Source organism: Heteronotia binoei, chromosome 10, assembly GCF_032191835.1.
Source record: "Heteronotia binoei isolate CCM8104 ecotype False Entrance Well chromosome 10, APGP_CSIRO_Hbin_v1, whole genome shotgun sequence".
Lineage (NCBI taxonomy): Eukaryota > Metazoa > Chordata > Lepidosauria > Squamata > Gekkonidae > Heteronotia > Heteronotia binoei.
The window spans coordinates 48,420,929-48,432,959 of NC_083232.1; positions in this window are offsets into that span (position 1 = coordinate 48,420,929).

The following is a 12,031-nucleotide window of genomic DNA, read 5'->3' on the forward strand; positions in this document are numbered from 1 at the left end:
TCCTTCACTTGCACCTGCTGGAATGGCCTTGGGTCAGCCATAGCCCTGGCAGAGGTTGTCCTTGAAAGGGCAGCTGCTGTGAGAGCCCTCTCCAGCCCCACCCACCTCACAGGGTGTCTGTTGTGGGGGAGGAAGGTAAAAGAGATTGTGAGCCGCTCTGAGACTCTTCGGAGTGGAGGGCGGGATATAAATCCAATATCTTCTTCTGTCTTCCAGATCACAATGGTCTTCCAGTGTGACTCAAATTACTCAGGAGGCATAAGTCCCAGTCAAGTTGGACTCAATTTCATCATACATAGCTGGAATTCTTCCTGGGAGGAAGGGGATGGAATCCCCTACAGGTCCTTGGAGCTCTAGCTAATGGCAGAGGTCATAACCTAAACTTCAAGACATGAGAGAAGGATTGTAAATGTCTTATATGCAGACCCTTTGATCTGAACACCTTTCGCATGGCACACATGCTCCTGCTATGGTACAACAGTTTTCTGTAATAATGTGCTAGCCCCTCAACTAGTTAGTTTCAGCACAGTAGTGTCAGCAGAACATGCTGTGCCATCTTAAGTTCATAGAACCAGACCTTAATAGTGCAAAATACTAAAGGCATAGAATATTTATTGGCTGCTTTTCTTCCTAGAGAGATCAGAAGTGGGCTTACAGCAATAAAAACACAATCAAAATACACCAAGTATCTGAAGAAGTCAGCAGTGACTCATGAGAGCTCATACCTTATCACAAATGTTATTAGTCTTTAAGGTGCCATTGGATTCTTGCTCTTTTCTATCGAATCAAAATACAGTGACATGGAAAAATGCAGTTAAAATTTACAAATATACCTAGTTACCCAATTGTGATTTGAGGGCAGTCTGAATCCGATAGGCTAGTTTGTCACATGCCTCAGGGAACAAGCCAGAGGCTAAGAGACAAGGGCCCAGAGCTCCCCTCCCATCTGCCCTCCCTACTCATTAGCATTAAATAAGATACTTTTCAAAGAATTCAGTCCCATTCCAGGTTACCCTTTTGGCTGTGATTGTAAAAAGCAACAACCAGTTACCATTCTTATTCACTGTCACAAATTATATCTTAGTTTAGCAGTTTTTGTGGCAGGTGGGGAGCAAGGTGGTCTTGAAAGACATGCTGTTCTTTTCTCTTTTTTAACAAGGAAATGGAGAGTCCTTGAACAATGCGAAAACAAAGCAAAACCCAAAGGTGCAAGGAATCAGCAATGCTGCTTTTCAAAAGAAGAACATGCTGTACCTAGTTGGAAAAGCAAACCCACCTTGTCTTTGATAAACAGCTGAGTATACCAAAAGCAAATATTTTGGAAGTTTGTCATATACTAGTATGACAGCCCCCATCCACTTCCCTCCCTCAGGGGCAAGATTTTACCTCTGTTTTTATTTCCCTGTCTGATGGAGCCACCCTAGTAATGAGTTTTCTTCTTTCCTGAAGAACTCTGTCTGTTCTACCCTGTCAGAGTATAATATTTTGGCTATTTGCTCATCCAGGAACCTGAGGGAAGGATTGGCAGCCCCCTTTAACTTATATGGCATTCAAGACATGTTTATATGCAAAATTAGCAAAATATTTTATTCAACATAGAGGTCAAAAGTCAGGTTAAATCAGGGATAAAATTTCTGAGGTAACTCAATATAGACAATTCTGAGGTAAAATCAGTACATGCATAGACTTTAGTTCTTATGTTTCAGGCTAATGAGAGTTTCTTACGCTATTCATAGTTACTTAAATCTTTATGTCGAGAGGCTTTTGTTCCAGTATTTTCCCAACACTCCAGTATGCTTTCTTTGAGTATTCTCTTTTGGTTTCCAGAAAGCTGGTACACTCTTTCCAGTACCCAAACCCATTATCTTGAAACAGCAGTACTCACTGGCATGTTTAACTGACTCTTAAGGTCTCTAAAGGCAGTTTCTAACACACCAAATTGGGGATCTCTTCACTCTTCAGAACTATCACCCTGCTTAGAGTGGGTAGGGAAATTCCTTCTCTCACTAGAAGATCTATCCCCTTTCCTTGATCCAAATGGAAGTCTCTGCCTAACTTCCCAAACTTCTATGCCAACTTTTCCTCAGTGCTTTGTCTGTGTTAAACTGCTCTCAGCTAAGGCTGAAATCAGACTCAACTCAGTCAAGGGAGAAATCTGACTAACTCTCTCCTCAGCATGCAGCTCTCAAGTCTGTCTCAGCTCAGCTTATGCTAAGCAATCAGATTGCTTGGAGCATCCTGTCATTCAAGGCTCTCTGTATCTGTGAAGAATTAACCCTCCACAGTCCTTCAGCTGTTTGTAAAGCTTTCAAAAAGTGCAGTCTGTCGCAACTAGCAAAATGTTTTGGCTATTTTCTTAGACTCAAATGGAAGGAAGACTATATTATTTGTTGCAAGGTCTTCTCGAGTCATCTTCTTTTCTCCCTGTTCTTCCCTACCCCCACCCACATATGTATATATGTGTGTGTGTGTGTATATATATATATATATATATATATATATATATATATATATATATATATATATATAGTGGGTTTTTTCATGCAGAAAGCCCTTTAGAGTCATTCTGTCCCTGCTGGCTGGAATCCCACAAGATACTTTGATTTGATTTGTTTATGTATATTTCTTCAATTCATCAGCTTCCCTACCTTCCAGCAGAAAGATCAAAGAGATCAATCAAAACCCAACTTTCTAACTAAACATGGAACAGCTTCTGAAGCAAGCAGCATCAGAAGGTTCACTTTTAAGTTTATAAATTATTTAAAATGCTGGAGATGCACAAAGGGGCTCCTTCATCAAGGTTTAATTTGTATGGAAGTACTTGGAAGATTGCTGAAACTTCAGTTTAGTAAGGCTGTGCCTTCTAACCATACCATGAGATTATACCAAGAGGAAGGATGTTTCTTTTGTAAAATGTGATCAGGTTTATAGGTTTCCTTGTCTCTGGACTTCTGCATTGCTGCATTTTATGAAGGCACGGAATCTAATAACATGATAATGTCACCAAGGAGGATCGAAGTAGGAACTCATTCTTCAGTGTCCAAATTCTATATTACTAAACAATTAACAAGGAAAAGAAAGGGGACATGCTGATCAGAGGCTACTCATGCCTTGGTCTGTCATGAGAACTTTCAGTTAGATGTGTTGTAAGTTCCTTGCTGGGAACTCAGTTCTCAGTTGTGTGGAAGTCTGATTCAAACTGAGACCACAGCATATGAGGAGACGACATTGTGCCTCTTCCTGGGCCATTTTCCCAACATGAAATGGCTTCATTAGGGAAACCTCCACACACCTCATCAGTACATGTGGAGGCACCCAGTGGGGAAAATAATGCCCTCTATTTGTAGCCCTGTGGCACAGAATGGTAAGCTGCAGTACTGCAGTCCAAGGTCTGCTCATGACCTGAGTTTGATCCTGGCAGAAGCTTGATCCTGGCAGTAGCCAGCTCAAGGCTGACTCAGCCTTCCATCCTTCTGAGGTCGGAAAAAGGAGTACCCAACTTGCTGGGGGTAAAGCGTAGAGGACTGGGGGAGGCAATGGCAAACCACCCCATAAAAAGTCTGTCAAGAAAACGTCATGATGTGATGTCACCCCATGGGTCAGTAATGACTCAGTGGTTGCACAGAGGGACTATCTTTGCCTTTTACTTATATCCATTTTGGATTGGGAAGACAGGGTAATGGAAAAATAGAAGCACCATCTCCCCATGTACTGCAGTCTTCAGGGGTGCTGTTTTCTCCATAGGGTGCCTCTGTGTGTCCTGATGGGACAAGCATCTTGATGCAGATGCAAACAGTAACAGATGCCAGCTGTAACCTTGAGCTGTTTTGAGTTGGAAAAATGGCTTGGTGAAGGAACAATTCCCCTTCCCTTGTATATCACAGTCCTAGTCTGACTTGAGCTTCTGCTCCCCTTGGTCAGCAAATAGCTTCATAGCCCAATTTATTTTTGAAAAAAAAAATCATTTGTTATTCTGAAGATGTAGAATTCCAGCACAGACTAGCAGAGACTATAAGAAGGAACAGCATGAAAGGCAGGTCCCTGGGGAAGATCAAGGAGAGTTACACAGAGTTTTTGCAGAGTGACTTGTCTACATTTTCATTTCACATATTCAGCTCTCTTTGATGTCAGCATCATCTTTGTAAGGTGCATATACATTAATTTTGCATTTCCATGTTTCTTTGAATGCCTTATTTGATTCTGTAATCTTTCTGTTTTGTAAATCTGAAGAAATGTAGAACTTTTCCACATGTAATATTGGCCCTGGATTTTATGTCGTTGGGAAGTGAGGGTTTTGTTGTTGTTTGTTTCCCCCCAACACTGTGGTGCATTTGTTCACCTACTGGGTTTTCCCTCAGATTATATCCCAAACCTGTTTTGGAAAGATATCAGCAAAGGATTTTTCTACACACTCTTGAATAGACCTGATTTTTTTTTTACAGTTGATCCACAAGCATTGGAATTTGTTTGGACACTGTTTTTACTCACATCTGCCTTCCCTCTGCATTTTCACAGTTATGGGGTCTGTTTATTTTCTTCTGGACCTGCCTTCAGTAATCAGGAGCCTTCAGGAGAGGTTGTTGTCATCATTGGTGGCATCCCTGTTGTTATTTTTCCTGCATCCTTATATTGACCTATCAATATCATGGATGGGCCTGAGGATCCATTAACAAATGCAACGTTGTTGAGGGGAAGGGTAGTATTTTTTGGGGAAAAAATTGAGCATGAAACCACTCATTTTCAAGGTGGGGAGGCAGAAAGGAGTGGTTTGATGATGACAGTAGGAAGTGGGTGGGAATGGGTGGGACAAAGAAAACCAATAGAAACATTACACATAAGGAAAATGGCAACTCAAAATTGGCTTCCAGAAAAGATCATGGAAAAAGTGGTCTCTAACTGGGTGGGTGGGGGAGAGACAGGGGCGGGGAACCCCAAACAGAACAAAAATGCATGTAGAAATCAGGAAATAAATCAAAGCAGTGTGGGGCTAGAACCAATGAAAAACCCCATGTGGAGAAGCCCAACATCTGAATGGCTGCCATATGGATGGGAGCATTAGGTTTCCCTCCACTCACATGACAGTCATTTTCCCTGTTTTTGTCCCTGCATAGGGTTGTCTACCTCTAGGTGGAGCCTGAAGTTCTCCTGGAATTAAAAATCATCTCCAGAATACAGAGATCAGCTTCCCTAGAAGAAATGGCAGCTTTGGAGGGTGTACTCTCTGGGAAGCAACATAGCACCATCACTTCTAGTTGTACTTGGAAATGCCATTGCGAAGCTGTAGGAATTCCCTGATCTCTCTGGAAGCCCTGCTCTGGCCCAACATGCTAATCACTATGGGTGCTTTCACACAAACTAAATAATGCACTTTCAATGCAGGTGCAGTACTTGGTGAAATGTGCTTGCAGTGGGAAAGCAAAATGTGGGGAAGGAAGGAAAACATGATTATTGAGGCTGTATAATTTAGAGCTCTAGGATGTAAATGTATGTGCATGTACTGAGGAAATGTTAACAAATAATTTATTCATAGCATCCCAATGACCTATAAAATGGCTAGCACATAACTCTTCAGTTTTATATGGCGATTCAATTGAATCTGTGCAGGAAACTCATGCATGGTTAATGAGCATATGGAGTATTTAGGAATTGGGTATGGAGCGTTTTATTATTGTGTTGGTTCTGGACTAATGTGTGTATTTCTTGAAGATTTTCTTTAATACTGGTAAAAGCATTTTTATGAGATCTTTGTGTATGATGAAACTTTTGTACCCCATGCATAAAGTCTACAGTACCTGGCAGTATATAGTATGCTCGTGAAATGACTTCAGAAATATTTTAGAATGAACAGAATCTCAAATCATAGGTCACATATGACAACCCAGGGTAGACCTTCTCTTAGTGTTAACAGTTTCCTCATTTTATTACTAAAATATATCACCAGATATAGATATATTTTTGAGTATGTACAATTTCAAGACTACTGATTATAATTCTAAATCAAAACAATTTAAACCGTTTTAATAGCAGATGGCCCTGACCTGGATAGCCCAGGCTAGCCTGATCTCGTCAGATCTTGGAAGCTAAGCAGGGTTGGCCTTGGCTGGTATTTGGATGGGTGACCTCCAAGGAATACCAGGGTCACGACACAGAGGCAGGCAATGACAAACCACCTCTGAAATGTCACTTGTCTTAAAAACAAGTCTAGCTTGCCACCTACTGGTGCATAATGCTAAAAGAGCTAGCAACTCTGGCTGCAAGACAACCTTAGGATCTCCTGGCTATACTACACACACTACCATGCTATATTTATTTATAATTAACAGATGTTGGAAATGAAGGACTGTATGCTGTCTCTTAGCCCCAGACTACAGAGGAAGTCTACAAGAGAGTTAGAGAGATAGATAGGCTAGGACACTAAACATTCTTTCCTTCTCTCTCTGATGCTATCCCTTTGATGTATAGATTGCTACTCTTAGGGAAATGTCCTTCCTTCTGGCCTCACACCTTCTCTCCACACACAATGGCATGACTCTCCATCTTGGCACTGTGAGAGCAGGATGCTTTCCTGCATTTCCATCCATCCATCCATCCATCTAGCTAGTTAGACTAGATTAGAGAATCTATCTCATCACTATCCTATCTAGAATGGAGTTCCTTAAGGACTCATATCAGTTTACAAAGATAAAAAAGACTTCATGTAACTTTGTTCCTGGGATAGTGCATGTGCGCGCACACACACACACAGACCAGATCACTCTGCTGTGCTGTAAGGCTAGAGCACTCTGCTAAACTTCTGGCAGTAATTCCAACAAGAAGAACCTGAAAATGAAAAGTACTGGTAAGTTTAAGGGGGAACATAAGAAGGAGATAATGGAGGGTAGCAGGACTCAGATAGGAAGGGGGAAAAGAGATTGCAAGACAGTAAGAAAAAACAAGAGATCTTGATGGATTGATTGAAGAAGAGACAAAGTGAGTGATTTGGTTAAGAGATGGAAGCTGGATACTGGGTGAGGGTGGAGAAATAAAAGAGTGGTAAGGGGAAGTTAAAATGGAGGGAAGGAAAAGTTTTGGCAAACAGCATGAAGCATATGCGAGGGGAGAAATAGAAAGAGATTCCCCTGACATGCATAATCCTTGAGGGCCCCCAGTCTGTATCTATTTACAACATTTACCCCCACCTTTCTCTCTAATGGGAACCCAAAGCAGTTTACATAATCTTTCTCTCCCCCATTTTATCCTCATGACAACCTTGAGAGGGAGATTAGTCTGAGAGTATGTGACTGGCCCAGGTCCACCCAGCATGCTTCCATGGAAGAGTGGTGATTGGAACCTGACTCTCCCAGATCCCAGCCCAGCACTCTGACTACTACACCACATTGGTTCTCCATATAAATATACCATATAAATTGCATACAAAAGGCATACAACGTGCATATAAAATAATATAAATTATAATCTGCTAAACAGACATACTAAAGTGTCCAAAAGGGTAAGTGAATATAAAAAGAAACTAAATTGGGATAACTTGCATCTCTAATTCTCTATCCTTGTTGCAGTTTTTTAAATTACATGCCAGTAATCTTTCCCAAGCAAGATGTAGCTGTATTTTGACCTGCAATGTCAGATAGGAAAATTCCAGGGGAGCTGTTGAAAAAACACTTCCTTTTCAAGATGGGTAATCCCCTTTGGCTGTATGAGGATTAACTTTTCCCTTGGAGTTCATTTTTCTTAATTTCATCATTCTTGTGCACATGAAATTGATAAGATTTATGGTAACAGAGATCAACCAGGCTGCTCTTGTAATTTTGCTTGCATGCCCTGTGTAGCACTTGAAATTCCTCCTGGCGCATTATGGTGACTGGTGATTGCTTTCAAGAGCTCCATTCTTTTGTTTTAAATTCTTGTGCTTACCAAGATATGATCACAATAAAATGCCTGAAGTGCCTTGTAAAAACAGATCTGTATCTCTCTTGCTGCTGCACATTCTTTCAACACAAAATCTGTCTACAGAAAAAGCAATTGATTTTTGATTATAGATATCAAGGCTTTGAGAATCACGTCCATTCCTTAGATGACCTGCACCTTGCCTGTGCCAATTTTTATGGACAAAATAACTGCATTTATTGTTGTTCCTCAAGAGAGACAGGAGCTTGTCTTATGTGTAAATACACAAAGAACCCCAAGTTGAAGGCTGTTTCATCAAGCCAAGGGTTCATAATCCTATTCCCAATATTGGCCAGCTAAATGTCCTCCAAAGATCATGAAGGCAACCAACCTCAACTACAGTTTAACCTGTTACTAGATGTTTACAGCCATGTCGCTTCTGAACGTGGACATTCTGTTTAGCTATAGACTAGTGTCTACAGATAAACTCTCCCTGCATTTGTCTAAAAAAGGTAAAAGTACTCCGCTGTGCAAGCACCAGTCATTTCTGACTCTGGGGTGATGTCGCATCATGACGTTTTCATGGCAGACTTTTTATGAGGTGGTTTGCCATTGCCTTCTTCAGTCATCTACACTTTCCCCCCAGCAAGCTGGGTACTCATTTGACCAACCTCGGAAGGATGGAAGGCTGAGTCAAACTTGAACCGGCTACCTGAACCCAGCTTCTGCTGGGATCTAACTCAGGTTGTGAGCAGAGAGCTTGGACTGCAGTACTGCAGCTTTACTACTCTGTGCCACAGGGCTTTGCATTTGTCTAGCCCACTGTTAAAGCCATCTAGGCACATCTTATGGCAATAGGTCTGATAATTATTTATGCATTGTGTGAAGACTTATCCTGGATCTACCAAAGAAGGTGTCTGCTGTTCTACCACAGATGGTTCCTAAGAACCCTCCACGTCTTTTCAGGGTCACACTAACCCCACTGTCTCACTAAAGGTACAGGTAAGCAACACTTATTGTCCCAAATCTCCTTCAGCTCCTCCATGCCTTCTGCATCATGGAGAATAGAAACATGATAATGAGAAAAAGTTTGATGTGTGTGTTGTGCTGGACCTAGGAATAAAGGGTAACATTCTCACAGGGTAACTTTCAGGATCCAGTATGGATTAATTTCAACCTACATAGGTTTCACAGAAATTGAAGACATCTAATGTTAGGCTTCAGGCACTTTGGTATCCTTTTTTTTTTTTGCAGAGGCAGGCTTCCGGTGTCTTTAGCAGCATGGTAGACAGTCATGAAGCCTTTCCTAATATAGATTAGTGGCACTGGAGGAAGCTTCACCTGCTTACCAATTCATCAGTTATATAATTCTTTCCTTCCAGCACCACTCTGATTAGTCCCACTTGATCAGAAAGTCAAAATACATGCTACATCTGTCTCAGCTGAGAAAACAAAGCCACACAGGTGCCTTATGCTATAATTGCACATAAGACACAGTGATTACACTGTTGTAGTGAAGAGCTTAATTTGTCCTTAATCATGTTGATTACTTAAGATAGAAACATAAAATGTCATCCAAAGTAGGCCTTTCCCCCATCTTCTAGTCAACATTTTAGATGGGAAAAAATGAAATTTCCCAAATGTAAGGGTCTCAGTTCTGCACATGCTTATGTATACACTGTAATTATGGGGATAATTGGGATCTTTGTAGGATTATACCTTGTGGGGCAACAGCAATGGACTGCAAGGAAAGGGAACCTTACATATGTAGCAAGCTATGTTAGTGGAAGAAAAGCTCGGACCTAGGGAAACTTGACTTCTCTCATTTTCCAGGACAGTGAAGCTGTAACATTGCCTATAAAAGATAGTTTTGAAGGTAGTTGTGGAGGAGGAGGCTGTGACCATAGACTCTGAGTACAATGAATGAAGCAATTGGTGGTCTGTCCTGCTGAGGCCATTCTCTCTGCTTTCTTTTATGGATGGCTGCCAAGGCTGGAAGAGGCTTGAGACCTCACATATGTCTAAATCAGTGATAATCAGTGTCTCAAGAGACACATGTGGCTCTTTGTCATGACTCTTGTGCCTCTCCTGAGCACTGTTCTGAAATATGAGCACCCGCCTCGTATTTCTGGAATGGGCAATTCCCTTGTCCAATGGGACTTGTGATTGACAGGTGGCTGGCACCTTGAAACAGCAGCTGCTGGAGTAACAGGTAAGCTGCAAGATTCCCTTTGGTGCAGGCCTTGTTACTGGAATTGCTGTGGTCTCCTCTTTTTATGGAGAAATTAGACTGTAGGTAGAGCTATTTTGGAGTGGTATCCACTTCAGGTATACATCAAGCTCCAGTTTCAGAAAGAAGACTTGAGATTTAAAATAATTTAAAATGTTTACTAAGAAAAATATGTTTTTTCTTAGTAAACATTTTAAGAAAAAACACTTAAAGCAATCAAAATACACACAATCAAGAACTAGGAAAATAGTGACTTTGAGGAATACTTACAGAGGTGATACTACTTTCCCAGATGTGCAGATGTCCATGAGGGGAGGGACATGATGACCAACATCTTGGGTGTGTAGTCGGATCACTCAACACACTGAACATGGGCAAAGCTGGGTATATTTGTACCCCGAAATGTATCCTGAAGGTATGGCTGGGTGTGTTGAGTGGCTTAAACAATAGTTTAATGGGATTCCCATTGTGCAGTAAGGGTAAGTTGTGTCCTGGGTGCTGGACACAAAAGTGTAATGTTTTCTGTTTGCTCAGAGAATGGAGCCAGGAGATGGGTTTTCCAGGGTGAAATGAATAGATTCCCAGTTTGAAACAAAAGATGGGAATCAGTTCCTGATGGGTCTCAGGAAGGGCCATAATGGTATAGAATGACAAAATCCCATACCTGGGTGGAGACGAAATAGTCAAGGAGAAGAATTTGTGCAATTGGAGCACTGTCAACACTTAAGAGAGCATAGCCATTAGGAAATGCTTTGTTCATGGAAAGTGTACCACTGTTCCATGTGTTTATGAGACTTCTTCCAGGCAACACATCCATACAGGATCTCAGGTCAAAACAGATTAACCTAATGTACTCTAGGACTGCATCCCCACATTTCACTATTGTTGTTCTATAGCAGTAATTTGCAACTGTATTCCTGCATAGACAAGATAATCCAGGAGGTGACTGATCACTATTGCTGAAGGATAACGGAGTAGCTGATCATGTGTGAATGCAGAATAACATTCAGCTGTGTGCAGAACAAAAACTCAAACTGTGGAACTCAAGCAATATAGTTTACATATTAATTGACATGAATGGCAATATATATGGATCAGAGTATGTTTTGGGAAACTATCTGCAGGTAGAAGTCACTGAAACTGAGACTTTCTAGTTTAAAAACAACCAATGTATGCGTGGCACTTGCCTGCTTCCTGATAATTTCTGTTCTCTGCTGTCTTGGGCATAACCAGAACGGGCTGTGCTGTGGTCACCCAGCCTAATATCTGGGAAGCACTGCAGCACTAGGATGAACAAGGGTTTACTGCTGATGCAACTCTGACCAGTGGCTGCATACTCTTTGACTCTGGGGACTCTATGTGAGCTGCTCTTGTGGCAATACCACAGTGGAAGCACCATTAGCAGCAAGAGTTCCTGAACTTGTATTGTACACTGTTTGTGAAAACAGCTGGCTGGCCAGTGGGCCTACTGCTGCTATGACAACTGCCTCTGCAGCTGCCCTTCCCCTGACCCAAGATGAAATGCATTCTGCCTGGTAACTGCTACAGGACAGCACCATGCCCTTTCCTGACTTATCTCTTCCCCGTCATTTAAGAACATAAGAGAAGTCATGTTGGATCAGGCCAATGGCCCATCCAGTCCAACACTCTGTGTCGCACAGTGGCCAAAAAAAGGGGCTAGAAGTGGGGCTAGAAGCCCTTCCCCGGCCCAAGCACCAAGAATACAGAGCATCACTGCCCCAGTTCCAATAATATGCTGTGGCTAATAGTCACTGATGGACCTCTGCTCCATATTATTATCCAAACCCCTCTTGAAGTTGGCTATGCTTGTAGCCACCACCATGTCCTGTGGCAGTGAATTCCACATGTTAATCACCCTTTGGGTGAAGAAGTACTTCCTTTTATCCATTCTAACCC